At 37.2% G+C, this 17,187-nt stretch overlaps 1 protein-coding gene across 10 annotated transcripts in view; it reads right to left on the bottom strand.

The window, feature by feature from the left end:
- Positions 1–6,115, bottom strand: part of LOC120337147 (uncharacterized) — a 39,139-nt gene extending 33,024 nt beyond the window's left edge. For 6 of the 10 annotated variants that reach the window (XM_078117375.1, XM_078117376.1, XM_078117386.1 and 3 more), the window contains exons 1-3: positions 5,666–6,115; positions 3,400–3,492; positions 2,474–2,558 (exon numbers count right to left, since the gene is read on the bottom strand). The gene's annotated coding sequence lies outside the window, so the exon portion shown is untranslated. Of the gene's footprint in view, positions 1–2,473; positions 2,661–3,399; positions 3,493–5,665 lie in introns of all 10 variants that reach the window. The other 4 variants (XM_078117377.1, XM_078117379.1, XM_078117380.1 and 1 more) reach the window with 4 other exon arrangements.
- Positions 6,116–17,187: the final 11,072 nt, after the last annotated feature.

Raw genomic sequence — 17,187 nt, 5'->3', positions numbered from 1 at the left:
ACGGACGGATTAGGAACTGTTTGGCTTCGAGCGATATTAATAGAACGACGACGCGAGCCGAAAATCAGTCTAAATTTGAAAATTCACAGCAGAGGTGGAATGCACCACGAATCATGTTTTTGCCCACGCGCGTTTATTTAGGAGCACACGGTTTTCATCGTTGTGTCGTGGTCTTCGCCTCGCTGTTTCGTGGCTTTTTGTTTCGTAAACGCACTATCATACAGAGGAGGCAAAGGTATGTTTTATTCCAAAAACACGTTGAAAATACATGAAGGGAACGTAATTATCCAAAATGAGGAAAACTGAATATTCAAAATAAAGCGGGCAACATCAAATCTAACAAATATTTTTATTTTCAATTATCTCCACAACCTCACAAAAATTTTCTGCGCCCCCTGGTGGGGCACGTCCCACCGTTTGAGAACCACTTCTGTATAAGGAATTAAAAAAAATTATCAAACGTAAAAAACCACAAATGAGCACGATATTACTCCAGACAGAAAAAAGGTTCAACGACCTTAACGCGGAAGTGTTTTGGGAAATAAATTAGTATATCCATTCATGCTGTGATCATTTATTATCTCAATATTTTTATTATCAGCTGGCTGTCTGAGTGATGTTTGCTCTGTACACAGTGTATTTGCACGAGTTGATATATTTAGATACACGTACACATATATTTAGTCGACAAGTACTGATTTATATATATTAGTAATTGGACCATTAAGCCAGAATGAAATTGGCTATTTTGGACATTTTTGTTAACGATAATACCCCAGTTAAAAATTCAGATATTATTAGTAGGAATTATATTATTTGTTGTTTGTGCTGTGCTGTTTTGTGACATATTCCTGCTCGACACAAAGAGCCACACACACATGCAAGGAACAGACTGTATTTTATGGCACATTAAACAGCCCATAAATACGTACACAATATGGCTATTGCGAATATCTGCAGGCGAACAATGTTTACGATACTCAAGTTAACAAAATTAATTGGTATATATTAAAATAATCATAAACCGAAGATATAGACATCAATTGCATGAATTGTTATGTTTTTGTAACTTCCTCTTGAGCAATGCACAAGCGGCCACATATACATTGAACGGACAGATATTTGTGGCACATTACGACACACAACTAATTTTGTTCGTTATGTAAAGGGACTGAAGCCTATGGGCAAGGGATATATTCACTTGGCTAAGACAGACAGTCCCCGAACTCGTAATAAAACTAAAAAAAAAGGAAAATCGGAATAAAATTGTGACCTAACCCTAACATGATACACAACAACCGAGGAAAAGCGTACACAATATTTTTGATCTACAGATATTGCGAATAGCTGCAGACACTAATATTTACTAAGATCACTGAACAGTAAATCTGTCAAACAGCTATTTATTTTTACAAAAAACAACTTTTACAAAGCTGTTTTATGCTTCCTTTCATGATTTGGGTGTCAAAAAAAAATCAAATGGAACCTAAAAAAATAGAAAACATATCCGAAAAGAAATGCGTAATCACTCATCTCATCTGACGTTCAAATTTTCTGTTTTTCTGACAATCACCCTGTATTTCTACACATCATAATCCACACTATACTCCAAAACACATTAGCGATCAACGTATAAAATAATGCTTGGTAAAAGCCTTGTTCGGAGGTGTAAAGTGCTTTAATAAAACACATTGCGCAACACAGAGATACAAAATGTGGTACTTCCCAAGCGTGTGTACCAGGTTAGGGTTAGGCCGTAATTTTATTACGATTTTCTCTATTTTAGTTCTATTACGAGTTCGGGGACTGTCTGTGTCTTCTTATAAGTTTCAGTCCCTTTACACAACTTGATGTAAAATAGTACACACACTTCTGGAGCGCCCAAAATGTTATTTGCCGGAATTCTCAATGTTTGTATAAATGATATGATAGTTTTGCAAATTTTTGACTCGCCCTCAAACTCTTCGAGAGTTACAATGTCTAGCACACCACAAGTGTGTGAACCAATATCCGCCAGTTTAAAATAATAAGGGAAGTGCGTGGCTGCATCGTTCCATTGTTTGCCGTGTCAAATATTCGGTTGCAAAACGTGCCTTTGTATTTATTCAAATGTAGGTATGAGAATCCAAATTGTGTTGGCATCTCAGTGATTTTATTCTTACTTTAGCAATGTAACAAAACTATTTTCAACTGAAGCTCAGGGATTGCCTTTTTTAAAAAAGATTCGTTATTTAAGAGCATACCCCAAATCTCCCCCTATAAACGTAACTATTTCAATCACAAATACTTTTACAGCAAAATGCTCTCGCGATTTTTACTATGCGGCAAAATTTCCTGCGGCGAGATTTCTTACGGCGAATTTCCGGACACGCTTTCTAACAACTTCATTCATAGTCGATCAACAAAATTCTTTATGGGCTATAAGTAAATCCCATTTTCAATGAATGTAATATTGTCTTTAAAATGATCATACCTTGAAGGTGATGTTCAATCAATCTCCAAGAATCAGCACGAATCAGGTTTCAGTCTTGCGTTCGTTCGTGTTATTTAACAAAGATCTGAACAATATAAAATCGAGTAAGAAGATGATATCCCGAATATAATTTTGCTGGGAATTTCAGTCAATAATAAAATGCTTTTTCCAGACCTGTTTGCATTCTCTGTGGCGCAAAAAATGAATAATTAGTATTTTGTTATGAAGTGTACTCTGAACAAGTTTGTGAACATGAAGCCACTGATAATAAAACTTTGGCGCATTGAACCTAATTATGTTAATCGTAGGACGAATTCATCAAGTTCATTTGCAAACCCCCAGTGCTCGCCCAGAGTGTTTTTCCAATTGGAAAAGGGAATATTAAAAGAGTTCAAACCCTTCAATGAGTCTGTTCGATTTACAAGTCTGGAAGTGCTCAAACCGTCAACCGATTTTGATATGAAAATATTCTTATCGCAATCGAGGATGCGAATAAGCAGCTAATTATGTTCGTCCCATTGTTTGTCGTGTCAAGGGTTCAGTTACAAAATGTACCTTCGTATTTATTCAAATGTAGAAGGAATAGGTATGAGAATCTAAATAGTGCTGACAATTATCTCAATGATTTATTCTTACTTTAACTCACACAATGTAACGAAACGATTTTTAACTAAAGCTCAGAGATGAGCCATAAGATTAAATTTTTCCCGATCTGACGTAGGTAAGAAATTTCACAAAATTATTGACCTGGGGTGCTATTGCACAACGATTTGGTTAGCTTATTTCTAACAACAGCAAATTGGGTCGGAACTGGCCCTCGATCAGTAACTCACAGACAACTTCATTCAAGGTGTCGATCAACAACTAAATTCTTCATTGGATACGAGTGAAACCATACACAATATTCATCGTTAAGAAAACCATACCTTAGCCTTTTAATCTTCAAAATCCAATCGATCTTCAAGTTCTGGATGGATTTGGATTCAATTCCGATGTTGTTGGTGTTATTTAACGAACGTCTGAATAAAATATAAAAAGAGGTAAATATCCCGTATGTAATACTAATGAAAATTTCATTCAACAAGGAAGTACATTAAGCCCAGTGATAAATTGCATAGAAGGTTGGCGCATTAGGTTTAGTCATGTTCATAGTAGGATGGATAGATCAAGTTCAAAACCTCATTCGCCAACCACCAGTGATCGCCCAGTGTGTAATAAACCGGGTAGATACATGCTGGACAAAAGAATGGTCTGGCCATACATAACTGTGGCTTCTTTCCAAAAACCGTAGTCGAAAGTTTGAAGCATCTCAATCTACAACCTCATAGGACCCATATACTCTTTAACCATAAGCGTAAATATTGCAAATCGTGTTGTGGCGAAAAGGTGGTGGGATTTGAAATTTTAAGAACAGGTTCTGTTTTTGTATCGAACTGAATAAGAACAGGTTCCCTCATTTTCCGAAAGCCATGCCGAACTTATGGCCTTGTAACTAATAACTCTACGACATATTCACTAATGTATGCCACTACGTAAGCTACATCAACATGGCACACACTCCTAATAAATGAACATTATGCCTGGGAATTGCATTTGTGCATTACTGCCTAACTTTTTACATGGAGCTGTAATTCTTATAATATATTTGGTATATGTAAACCATCGTAAAATCTTTACAATATTGTATGTAACTTTACTCTCCATGTCGAGTCTCCAATGCAGAAATCATTTATAGAAGACCGCAAGTAATTGATTCAATGTGACTCCCTACATCCGTGGCCGAGCCCTTCTCGGACAAATCGAAGCTTTATTAAAACATGTTTCATTTTACCTCCGCGTTCGGAAAAGTTGAAATTGACCGAGCAAATCTCGCTCAATCTTCACTGATGATCAAACGCCAACGGGAGGGTGTAGTGATTTGCTACGAAATATGCGCACAAATTATTCGAGTGAAGATGGAATGATTATGGTAATACAAATTGTAAAACAATGATACATTTCAACATCATGCCTGAGAATTGCGCTTAGGCCTTTTTAAACTTTTTACACGAAATTATAATTATAAGAATATATTTGTTATATATACATCATTGTAAAAACTTTAAATTATTTTATCTAAATTTACCTAACGCTCAATATCGAGTCTGCAGTTCAGATATATTTCATAGAAGACCGCAAGTAACCGATTCGATGCGACTCATCAAAACCGAGGACCATTCTCTGGCAAATCGAAGCTTTATTAAAACATGTTTCATTTTACCTCCGCGTTCGGAAAAGTAAAAATGTCTGAGGAAAGCTCATTCAATCACACTGACGGCAAATAATCGCCTACGCTTTGCTGAATCGTGCACGTAGCGTAGTCTGTGACATTCGCTCTACATTCTACCAAGATTAGCAAACAAAAAGAAATATGATATTTTGCACAAAGACTTGAGGAACTCCGGTTTCAGAAGTTTGTGGATTTCGTGGGAAAGAACGTACAATGCGATGTGAAATACCAACGGTTGCAATTGTAATCGGCCGTAAAGCATTTCTCACTCCCAAAATCTAGCGCACACACACAACATCGGCTTATGTTAAAATTATGGTCTCAATTTCTGATTCTTAAATTTAGCTTGAAACGCGAATCGATAGAGCGAGACTTGGTAACATAAACAAATAATGTGAGCTTAGATCAGACCGTTCAACTCAGTCGCTTATAAGAGATTACCGACTGTGTTGAAAAATACCGAAACTGGAATTCCTATATAAATTAACAACCAGTTGGGGTTACACAAAACGCTACAGAAGTACGAATTTGTTGTGATACACAATTCCCGAACGTACGAGTCGGTAATAATCCACATATTACCAGCGACCCACGAATTCAGTCAATTTCTTTGTACGTGATTAGGGCGCTATAATTTTGTGTGGCGTTTGACATAATCTTCCAGCAATGCAATAACAACCACTATCACGAATAGGAGAACTATGTTTTGGAAATAACCAAACTCTTTCCATGTTTGCATAGCAACATTTTGAAAATTTGAACACAACAGCTTAATATAGCTCTAGTCTAAAGCCTGACGAACACAAGAATAGACAGAACGGTGATACATTTTAAGTTGAACGTATCTTCCACTCTATAGCAATATCATATCATTGATATCATATAACGTAAACAACCACCTTAGATTTTTAAGTAATATTTACCTTACTTGGTACTCGTTTACTTGCATTGGAGTCCAGTCTTCGTTGATATTGCCTTTTCTTCGCTCGACCAGTGCATTGAGGAACTCACAACGTAGACCGACGCGGAAAACTGATGGCAGCTCGAAAGGAAACTCATATTTAACCATAATATTGGTTCCGCATTCCTACTTGCTGTTCGTCACCGTCGCACGATACCGCGGTGCTTTTCCCAGATAACACCCTATCGGTCTTAGGCGCCGGTTTCGGGGTTATATGCGGTCACATATCATACAAACGCTTGCTGATATTTTATCGGAAGGTATCGCTCAGGTCGAGGGACGGGAAGTGTATCTACTAGGTATGTATTTAATTTATTTCATCATATGTATCATATACATATAATAACATTTCATATCAGTAAATGTACTCTTCAACAAAAAACAAAAGAAACGTAATTTCTAACTTTGGATCACTTATGGATATGAGTGGCATGATTACTATCTTGGACTACTACAAGGTCGGATCATGACTTTTAGTGGCACTAAGCACATAAGACTTAAGTGTCTTATATATATATTTAAAAAAAAACAATAGTAATCGGGATGTAACCAGTTTTCCGTATTATCTTAAAATGGAATATATAGTTTCAGCATAATTCATTATTTATTGGAGGCCAAATTATGATTAATTTGAATGATATTTTTTGGAAATAGTTCTCATACCTGCAAACATTTATAGATAGGTAAGATGGCACTTGAGAAAGAAAAATGAGCCAAATTTATCTTAACCGGGTCAATATTGAGGTCTGAATCGCATGACCAATCATTTTATTAAACACTGAGGCACTATTGAAAACTCGCTATGAATATTTCTGTGATTTCGTCTTTTTGTTGTTAACCTAAGCACGTGCTTATTTTGCTCGATGGCCCTGGTTACAACATCCTTGCATTATTATACGCCTACAAATCAGTCAGCATAAAAGATCTGGATTGACTGAGATAACCCAGACTAATACCTCCAGTAAAATCGAATACAAATAGGATTAAAGTTAGATGAAGGCGAAATGCTATTCAAACATTTAACGACTGGCTCTTTTTTAAAGTATTGCAGTTACGATGAAATGCAATTTAAACGTTTATTGACTGTTGCTTTTTAACAGTATTTATTACCGATAAAAGACCAAATTATGATTAATTTGCATAGTATTATTGGGAATATTAAAATCATTTTCATATAGTACGAATTCTCAATTTTATATTTTGTGAACTCGAGAAAATGAAAGCTAAAAATAAGTGGAATTGCTCTATTGTCTGTCATATCATAATCGTAAATTGTCTGGCTACAAAATGTGCGTGTGTGTTTATTTGGATGGAGATGGAATGGGTATGGTAAACTGATCAGACTAGTGGTTTTCAATCGCGATTCCGACAGTCTAATTAAGGGGATTCGCATTTTCCATCCAAATCTAAGTATATATAACGAAATATGTATATTGTTTGAATATAATCAAATATTTATAAGGTTTTACCTTACTGTATTATTAAACTTGCTACACTTCTAAGCTCCTTTTGTTTTGTTGAAATATTCGGTCTTCTTTGTATATATTCATGGTTTATATACAATTCAGGCGATAATGTTTTTATTGGGGTTGCGCTCCAACAAAACGATTGACCTGCGTTGGCGTAAAATTGTGTTATTCGTCATTTCCGCATAAAGGCAGAGTTATCTTTACATTACAGAGCTATATCAAACACTATACTTACGAGTTTGTGCAATGGTGAGCTTCAAAGTGTCATGTATATAGGACCTCCAGAGTTATGTGCATCAAGATGGCGCACAACCTGAACATAGTATGTGTACCAGGTTGGCATGAAATTGCGTTATGGTGGTAATAATAACTTTAATTGCCAAACAGGGACATAACTATTGCGCGATGCGGTATGAGGAAAAGATTGCGTTAAAAATTTTATGATAGAAGATAGATTTGTCTTTATATTTAATCACCTTTCAATTAAGTAGTAAATCACGAATAAAGTTACTTTGAAAGTGTTGCGTGTATGGAATAAAAACGTTAACTTATATGTAGGTATAATCTATAATGAATAAATTTAATAACTGACTTCTTGCCTAAGCGCGAGACTTATGGAAGCGCAGGGCCCACTTCGGTCAAAACTTGGTCATTTCCAAATGAAGGCCTCAGATTACAAAGCCACATCAGGCACTATACCTATGAACTTGAGCAATGGTGAGATTCAAAGTGTTAAGAACAGGTTCCGTTTTGTATCGAACTCATTAAATTAAGAACCGTTTTCGCCATCCTAAGAGAATCCTCTGAGAATAGGTTCGTGCGAACCCCCTGAAGCCACCAGTCACTAATGAACTCGTGCGAACTTACATTTTTAAAACTTAATATATGACGTCACTGTGAAGGCCAACCAACGTATAGACTTCATTCATTAGTCTAGCAGAAGTAGAAATATTAAACGTGTGCAAATAATAAATAAACAAGTTTGTGTCTAATATGGATTGATATTATATTATAACAGAATGGTTGTCATATATTGCATTTGTCAGTATGTTCACGTCATTTGATGATGTCATTTGATTTACAAGAAATTTTGGCGCGAAGTCGTTGGCAAATATTGTCATAATGACGGCATAGCCGGTAAAGACAAATATTTGGTAAACCAAGATACGCTGAGGTGACTGTCTACCAACCTCAACGAGGTGGGCGTTTTCGAGGCGTGGACTGCTTTATAAGAGGCAGGAGCGGGGAGAGGCATTCGATACCAATTTTTACCACAACCTTTAGCTTAAATAGAAAAACTCGTGCGGTTCCTAGCTTCGCCACCGCGATGATATTATTTTAACGAATTAACAAACAATAAATGGCATGATTTTAAGACAGCCATAATATGGTGGGTCCCTTTTTCGAGCCAACAATCTTTAATTCTCTATTATAAAGTCAACAAATTTTGAAAATGTATTGCAATATGGTCTTTTTTTTGTCCATTTTAGATTTCTATAAATAAAATCGGACAGCTAGAAAGACACAATTACAAATCATGTCACAAACATTCCGACAGTATCCCTAAAACAACTCCATGCCAGATTTTAGATACATTCACTGGGTCCATTTGATCCCAGTTGGTAAAAAACAACGCTTCGTCTCCTCCAAGTGTCGAGCGCAAAATTTAAAAAGCACGTGGGTCGTGAGTATAGTCATCGCATATGTATAAGTCGAACAAGGACTTATCCACCAACAAAACTTGTAAAGTTATGATGCAATTTGCATTTATTTATGAATTTTCGTTTGTTGCAGAACATACTGAGACAGACGGCGTATTGTCATTGTTTATTTGTTTTCGCATAGCCGAATCGAAGCTGGAATAGTTCATAGGCTCCTGTTGGTAAAATAAAGGTTTTCACCAGCGCTTTGTCTCCTCCAAGTGTCGAGCGCGAAATTCGAAAAGCACGTGGGTCGTGACTCGTGAGTATAGTCAACACGAGAAATACGGTAGCATCGAGCGTTAGCGAACAAAAACTAGTCTACCAAATTAACTTTTAAGAATACTGATACAAATTGCAATTTTTCGTCCGTTTCTTCCCACAGAACAAACCGAGACCGACGGCTGGGGTAGTCGAATCGAAACTGGAATATATAAGTCAGAACAGTGCATTATCGCGCTGTGGTGGTAACCGCGAATTCAAAATTTTCAAAAATTTGAATGGTTTTGAAACACGTCAATACAGCAAAAACTATAAATTAATAGACAAATCAAAATCAAGTTTTATGAGCCACCCAGACAAATGAACACAAAAAATGAAAATAAATCGTTTGCAATTACTTCATTGGTGTATTTCCGGTGTGCATAAGAAATATAGTCGCAATGACGGCGTAGCCGATGGAGACAAATATTTGGTGAAACACTAACACAATACGCTGTGGTGACTGTCTACCGACCTTAACGAGTTGGGCGTTTTCGAGGCGTGACTGCTTTATAAGAGGCGGGAGCGGGGCGAGGTATTCGATAGCAATTTTTACCACAACCTTTAGCTTAAATAGAAAAATTCGTGCGGTTCCTAGCTTTGCCACTGCGATGATTTTATTTCAACGAGTTAACAATAAATAGCATGCTTTTAAGAAAGCCATAAAATGGGGATCTCTTTTTCGAGACAATATTCTTTAATTCTCTTTGAAAAAGTCAACAAATTTTGAAAATGTATCGCACTATGGTCTTATTTTATCCATTTTAGATTTCTATCAATAAAATCGGACAGCTAGAAAGACAAAATTACAAATCATGTCACACAAATTTGAAAAACACGTGGGTCGTAAGTATAGTCATCGCATATGTATAGGTCGAACAAGGACTTATCCACCAACAACACTTGTAAGAATTCTGATGCAAATTGCAATATTTCATGACTTGTTTCGTTTGTTGCAGAACATAGTGAGACGGACGGCGTTTCGCCATTGTTTATTTGTTTTCGCATAGCCGAATCGAAGCTGGAATAGTTCATTTTCTCCCAGTTGGTGAAACAAATATTTTCAACAGCGCTTTGTCTCCTCCCAGAGTCGAACGCAAAATTTAAAAACACGTGGGCGGTGACCTTGGGTATAGTCAACTCGAGAAATATGATAGTATCGAGCGTTAGCGACAATTCATCTACCAAACAAACTTGACAGAATACTGATACAAATTGCAATCTGTCGTGAGTTTTCTTTAGTCTCACTGGCATGACCGAAACGAAACTGGAATATGAGAGCCAGATCAGCGCATTATCGCTCTCTGGTGGTAAGCGCGAAACTTTGTGAAAAATTTGAATATTTTGAAAACACATCCTTAGAGCAATACTAGGAATTATGAGACAAATCAAAATGTTTTATGAGCCACCCAGACGAACATAGAAAATAAAAACGACAGACATGAACAGGTTTCATGCCTTTGTCTGTGATGGACAGGATGACCGCAAACTGACCGCATGTCAGTGAATATCATACAGTAGCTGTATGCATAAGGCTTTATGGGAAAAAGTTTCAAAATTACCACAGCATCAGTAAATGCTTTTCGGGGCAGAGCAGCTTTCACATATATGCTTTCTAGGATCAGGAAATTCCCCGATACAATGCTGTTCTCGTAGTTTTGGCTTAGACGTTAGGGGAAGAAAATTAAACCAAAATTTCTATGTCAGGACTATGCGCACTAATGATAGATTACATTATTTTGATAAATTAAGTTCAAGAGTAATGAGAAATACTGATATCCTGCAAAAAAGCGTTTGCTTGTGTAACGTACTGTCTGTCTATATTCCAAGTCTAATAGGATCTGATCCTCTTCTCAATATTCACTTCAAATATTGCTATTTTAATCATTTATCAATTATCAATATGAAAATTTAATACAATCGAATACTCCAATGAAATCAATAGAACAGAAAGGGTACAATGAAAATAACAGGTATCACAATGAAAGAAAACAATATATACAACTGAACACACACCCTGAAATCGAGGACAACTTCAGAAATCTGCATAGCAACCCTGAACCCAGTACTATATAACTACTAACCCAGATCCGTGGACCACATGTGGCCCGCCGTTTCATTATCTGTGGCCCGCGTCGCATTTGCGGGAGAGTAAACAGAAAATTGGATTTGATTTGTTTCGTAATAAAAATAACCAGAAAAATATTTTGAATTGACTAGTGTTATGGCTAGCTGTGGCAACTAGCGAAGTTGAATGATGTATTTGGCTAGTTAAAATTGTTGACAGGCTTACTACCGTTTGGTCGCGAATATATTGAATGAGGAATCTATTAGCCTAGGGAAGTTTAGTCTCTTGAGATTCATGCATATTGTCCTGTGCCAGCCACCTTCCCTTCCGGTTCTCAGAAAGTTAAAACCACCATGATCAGTGTAAATCAAAAAAGTGTCCGCCCCACAAATAATGGCGAAAATGACGTACTGAACCACCGCCAACAGCATCTATAAGACGGATCAACTTCTACCTGCCAGTATCCTGCCAAGTCAAGTATTGAGAACCAGCTTGATCCGCTAATGGATTCTACGATGTCATCAATACGAGGTAAAGGGTAAGCATGCCTGTAAGCGAATAAATTAAGCTGCCTGATATCAATACAAAAACGCGTACTACCGTCTTCCTTAGGTATCAGAACAATTGGTGACGAGTACGAGCTCGATCACCCCTTGTTTAAGCATCTTGTCAACAGCGTTCTCCACTATTTGTCACTTTGCCTAGTCAAGACGCCGGGGATCCTGCGAATAGGAGGTGGTATTGTAGTTACTATGTGATGACGAGCCACTGATATAGGGCCGAATTCTCCATCCGAATCAACAAATATGTCCTTCGACTCTCTCAGCAAAAATAACAATTGTTGATACTGGTCAGCTAAAAGATCCTCTGTCGAAGTAATTAATTCTTGTAGATGTCGTTCTGAAAGTGTTGTGCTCGCTCATCTATAACAGCCTTGTCCCGTCCACAGAGTTTAAGGACATATTTGTTGGTTTGGATGGAGAACTCGGGCGTACATCAGTGACTCGTCATCATATAGTAACTACAACACCGCAGCCTCCCCGGCGTCTTGTCTGAGCAAGAAGACAAATGGCGGAGGATACTGTGGACAAGATGCTTGAACAACTGGCGATTGAGCTGAGTGATAGCCCGTAATCGTCACTAATTGTTCTGATACCTAAGAAAGACGGTAGTACGCGTTTTTGTATTGATTTCAGGCAGCTTAAATTCAATTACTTACAAAGATGCTTACCCTTTACCTCGTATTGATGGTATTGAGAAGTTGATCCATCTGACAGATGCTGTTCGCGATGGTTCAATCAGTTTTGCCATTATTTGTGGAACAGTCACATTTTGATTTGCACTGAAGTGGATTTTAAATTTCCGAGAACCAGAAGGGGAAGTGGAAGGGCGCTGGATTTCTACAGTGTTTACATATGACTTCAGGATTGAACATCTAGCAGGGACTAAACATGGTCATGCAGATGGGCTGTCTCGTCAAATCAGACTGTGTAAAGTGTAAGCGCTCGGACTGCAAAGACTGCGTGTCTACTTCAACTACAACTCTGACTTGCCTTGGATACAAAGGGACTACTAGATGGACACATACACGAAGGAAAGGATTCAAACTTGCCAAGCAGAGGACCCTCATCATTCTGCAGTTGTTGCCTGGAAGCGCCGTTAGCATCATAAACCGCAGCCACAGGACTATATGCATGAATCTCTAGAGCAGGGTCGTCCAACCCTTGGGCCACTTGTGGCCCGCCGAAGAGTTCCAAGTGGCCCGCGCAGTATTTTTCGAAATTAAATAAACTATACCTAACCCGATGTCTTCCACAAATTTGAGCCACCATGTGAAAGCTTTTCTGCTTCGAAAAGCGTTTTCTGATACTGTGATGATTTTTAACAATTTTTAACAAAGCTTCATGGATTCAGCTGATGTATGATATCCACTAACAAGTAAATCGTATGGTCAGTTTGCGGTTATCCTGTCCATCACAGCAAAGGCACAACCTCTTTTTGTCTCTATCATTTTTATTTCTTGTTCCACCGCATGAGTTTTTTAATTTAAGCTGAAGGTTGTGGTTAAAAGGGCTATCAAATGCCTTGCCTCTTTTACGATTGTTATAAAGCAGAAACGCCTACCTTGTTAAATTTAGAAAATATTTGTCTTTCTCAGCTACAATGTCTTTGTGACGACTTTTTATTTATTGTGCACATGTGTCTGGTTGGCTCATAAAAACAATTTCATTTTGATTCGATTTTTAATTTATAGTTCTTTCTCTACGGTGTTTACAGATCATTTTAAGTTTTGAATTTCGCGCTTACCACCAGAGAGCGATAATGCGCTGTACTGTCCCCTCATATTCCAGTTTCATTTCGGTCATGCCAGCCGTCTGCCTCGCTTTGTTCATAGGCAAAGAAAAACTCACGAAAGATTGCAATTTATATCAGTATTGTGACAAGTTTGTTTGGTAGATGAATTGTCGCTAACGCTCGATACTATCATATTTCTCGAGTTGACTATAATCAAGGTCACGGCCCACGTGTTTTTTAAATTTTACGCTCGACACTTGGAGGAGACAAAGCGCTGTTGAAAACATTTATTTCACCAACTGGGAGCAATTGAACTATATCAGCTTCGATTTGTTTAGGCGAAAACAAATAAACAATGACATTACGCCGTCTGTCTCGCTATGTTCTGCAACAAACGAAAAGTCATGAAAGACTATATATACGACTTACGTGTTTTTCAAATTTGGCGCTCGACACTTGGAGAGACAAAGCGTTGTTTTTTACCAACTGGAATTAAATGGACCCAGTGAATGTATCAGAAATCTGGCATTGATTTGTTTTAGGGATACTGTCGGAATTTTTGTGACATGATTTGTAATTGTGTCTTTCTAGCTGTCCGATTTTAGTTATAGAAATCTAAAATTGACTTTCAACAACTGCAGAATGATGAGGGTCCTCTGCTTGGCACGTGTTTTTTAAATTTCGCGCTCGACACTTGGAGGAGACAAAGCGTTTTTTTTACCAACTGGGATCAAATGGACCCAGTGAATGTATCTAATATCTGGCATGGAATTGTTTTAGGGATACTGTCGGAATTTTTGTGACACATTTGTAATTGTGTCTTTCTAGCTGTCCGATTTTATTTATAGAAATCTAAAATTGACAAATAAAGACCATAGTACGATACCTTTTCAAAATTTGTTGACTTTCTAATAGAGAACTAAAGTATAGTGGCTCGAAAAAGGGACCCATCATTTTATGGCTTTCTTAAAATCATGCCATTTATTGTTAACTCGTTAAGATAATATCATCGCAGTGGCGAAGCTGGGAACCGCACGAGTTTTTCTATTTAAGCTAAAGGTTGTGGTAAAAAGTGCTATCGAATGCCTCTCCCCGCTCCCGCCTCTTGTAAAGCAGTCACGCCTCGAAAACGCCCACCTCGTTGAGGTTGGTAGACAGTCACCTCATCGTATCTTGATTTACCAAATATTTGTCTTTACCGGCTATGCCGTCATTACGACTATATTTGCCAACGACTCCGCACCAAAATTTTCTCTAAATCAAATGACATCATCAAATGACGTGAACAAACTGACAAATGCGATATATGACAACCATTCTGTTATGATATAATATCCATATTAGACACAAACTTGTTTATTTATTATTTGCATACGTTTACTATTTCTACTTCTGCTAGGCTAATGAATGGAGCCTATACGTTGGTTGGCCTTCACAGTGACGTCATATATTAAGTTTTAAAAATGGTAATTCGCACAAGTTCATTGGTGACTGGTGGCCCCAGGGGGTTCGCACGAACCTATTCTTAGAATTCCGTGATATCAGCGTTTCTGCTTTTTCAGAGCTATAATTTCGCCACGGTTTATTAGGAGGGCGAAAACTGTTCTTAATGTGTTCGATACAAAACGGAACCTGTTCTCAGACCGTACATTTGAACCCATGCGTATATCCACGGGTTCAATCAATATGCAGGTGCTAAAACCCATGGGTTAGGGTTAGTATGAGTTTAACTATCCGTGAAACAAAAAAAATTCCATAGGTGCAATAGCATACAGGTGCAATTGTCATGGGTTCAAATGTACGTGGGTTCAAATGTAATGGAATGGAACCGTTCTCAACACTTTGAAGCTCACCATTGCTCAAGTTCATAGGTATAGTGACTGATGTAGCTTTGTAATCTAAGGCCTTAATTTGGAAATGACTAAGTTTTATCCGAAGTGGGCCCTGCGCTAGGGTAAGCCTCGCGCTTAGGCAAGAAGTCAGTTATTAAATTTATTCATTATAGATTATACCTACATATAAGTTAACGTTTTTATTCCATACACGCAACACTTTTAAAGTAACTTTATTCGTGATTTACTACTTAATTGAAAGGTGATTATATATAAAGACAAATCTATGTTTTATCATAAAATTTTTATCGCAATCTTTTTCTCATACCGCATCGCGCAATAGTTATGTCCCTGTTTGGCAATTAAAGTTATTATTACCATCATAACGCAATTTCATGCCAGCCTGGTCCACATACTATGTTCAGGTTGTGCGCCATCTTGGTGCACATAATTCTGGAGGTCCTATATACATGACACTTTGAAGCTCACCATTGCACAAACTCTTAAGTATAGTGTTTGATATAGCTTTGTAATGTAAAGATAATCGCCTTTATGCGGAAATGACGAATAACACAATTTCACGCCAACGCAGGTCAATCGTTTTGTTGGAGCGCAACCCCAATAAAACATTATCGTCCGAATTGTAAATAAACCATGATTATATATAAAAAGGACCAAATACTAACAAAACAAAAGGAGCTTAGAAGTGTAGCAAGTTTAATAATACAGTAAGGTAAAACCTTATAAATATTTGATCATATTCAAACAATATACATATTTCGTTATATATACTTAGATTTGAATGGAAAATGCGAATCCTCTGGATTAGACTGTCGGGATCGCGATTGAAAACCACTAGTCTGATCAGTTGACCATTTCCATTCCATCTCCATCCAAATAAATACACACGCACATTTTGTAGCCAGACAATTTGCGATTATAGAGCACTTCCACTTCGCACTTATTTTAGGTTCCGTTTTCTCGGCTTCACAGAATATGAAATTGTACTATATGAGAATGATTCAATATTTCCAATAATATCATGTAAAGTATTCATAATTTGGCCTTCTATCAGTAATGAATATTGTTAAAAAGCGACAGTCCTTAAGCGTTTAGATGGAATTTCACCGTACCTGCAACCCAATTAATATTCGATTTCACTGAAGGTATTAGTATGGGTTACAGCGCGAGACTAAGTCTATTTAATTTGATTCTATTATACGGACTAATTTGTAGACGTAAAACAATATGGTACCAAGAAAAAGGGATATCACAGAAATTATCATAGCCGAGTTTTCAATAGTGTCTCAGTGTTTAATGAAACGATTGGTCAGACCTCAATATTAACCCGGTTGATATAAATTTCTGCATATTTTTATTTTTCAAGTACAATCTTATGTCTATAAATGTTTTTAGATATGAGAACTATTTCCGAAAAGACCATTTAAATTAATCATAAATTGGTCTTTATACAGTAATGAATATACACCGAAACTTATTTTTTATATATAACGCACGAAAGTCTTGAATGCTAAAAGCCATGATCCGACCTTGCATTAGTCCTAGTTAATAAGCATATCATCCATGTCCATAAAGGCCCCAAAGTCAAGAATTACATTCTCTTGTTTTCTGTACGTGTACTATAAAGAGATGTTCTTTCGTTGTTATATCTACATATGACAAAATAAATTAAATACACACTGAGTAGATGTACCGTTCGATTAAAATATTCGCAAGTTGTTTTGATATGTGACCTCATACAACCCCGAAACCGGCGCCTACCGCGGTTTCGTAAAAGCACACGGGAATGCGGAACTATGGCCAAATGGTTAAATATGAGTTTCCTTCCAAGCTACCAT

This window comes from Styela clava, chromosome 10, assembly GCF_964204865.1.
Source record: "Styela clava chromosome 10, kaStyClav1.hap1.2, whole genome shotgun sequence".
Classification (NCBI taxonomy): Eukaryota; Metazoa; Chordata; class Ascidiacea; order Stolidobranchia; family Styelidae; genus Styela; species Styela clava.
This window is presented reverse-complemented; position numbering and strand designations above follow the sequence as displayed.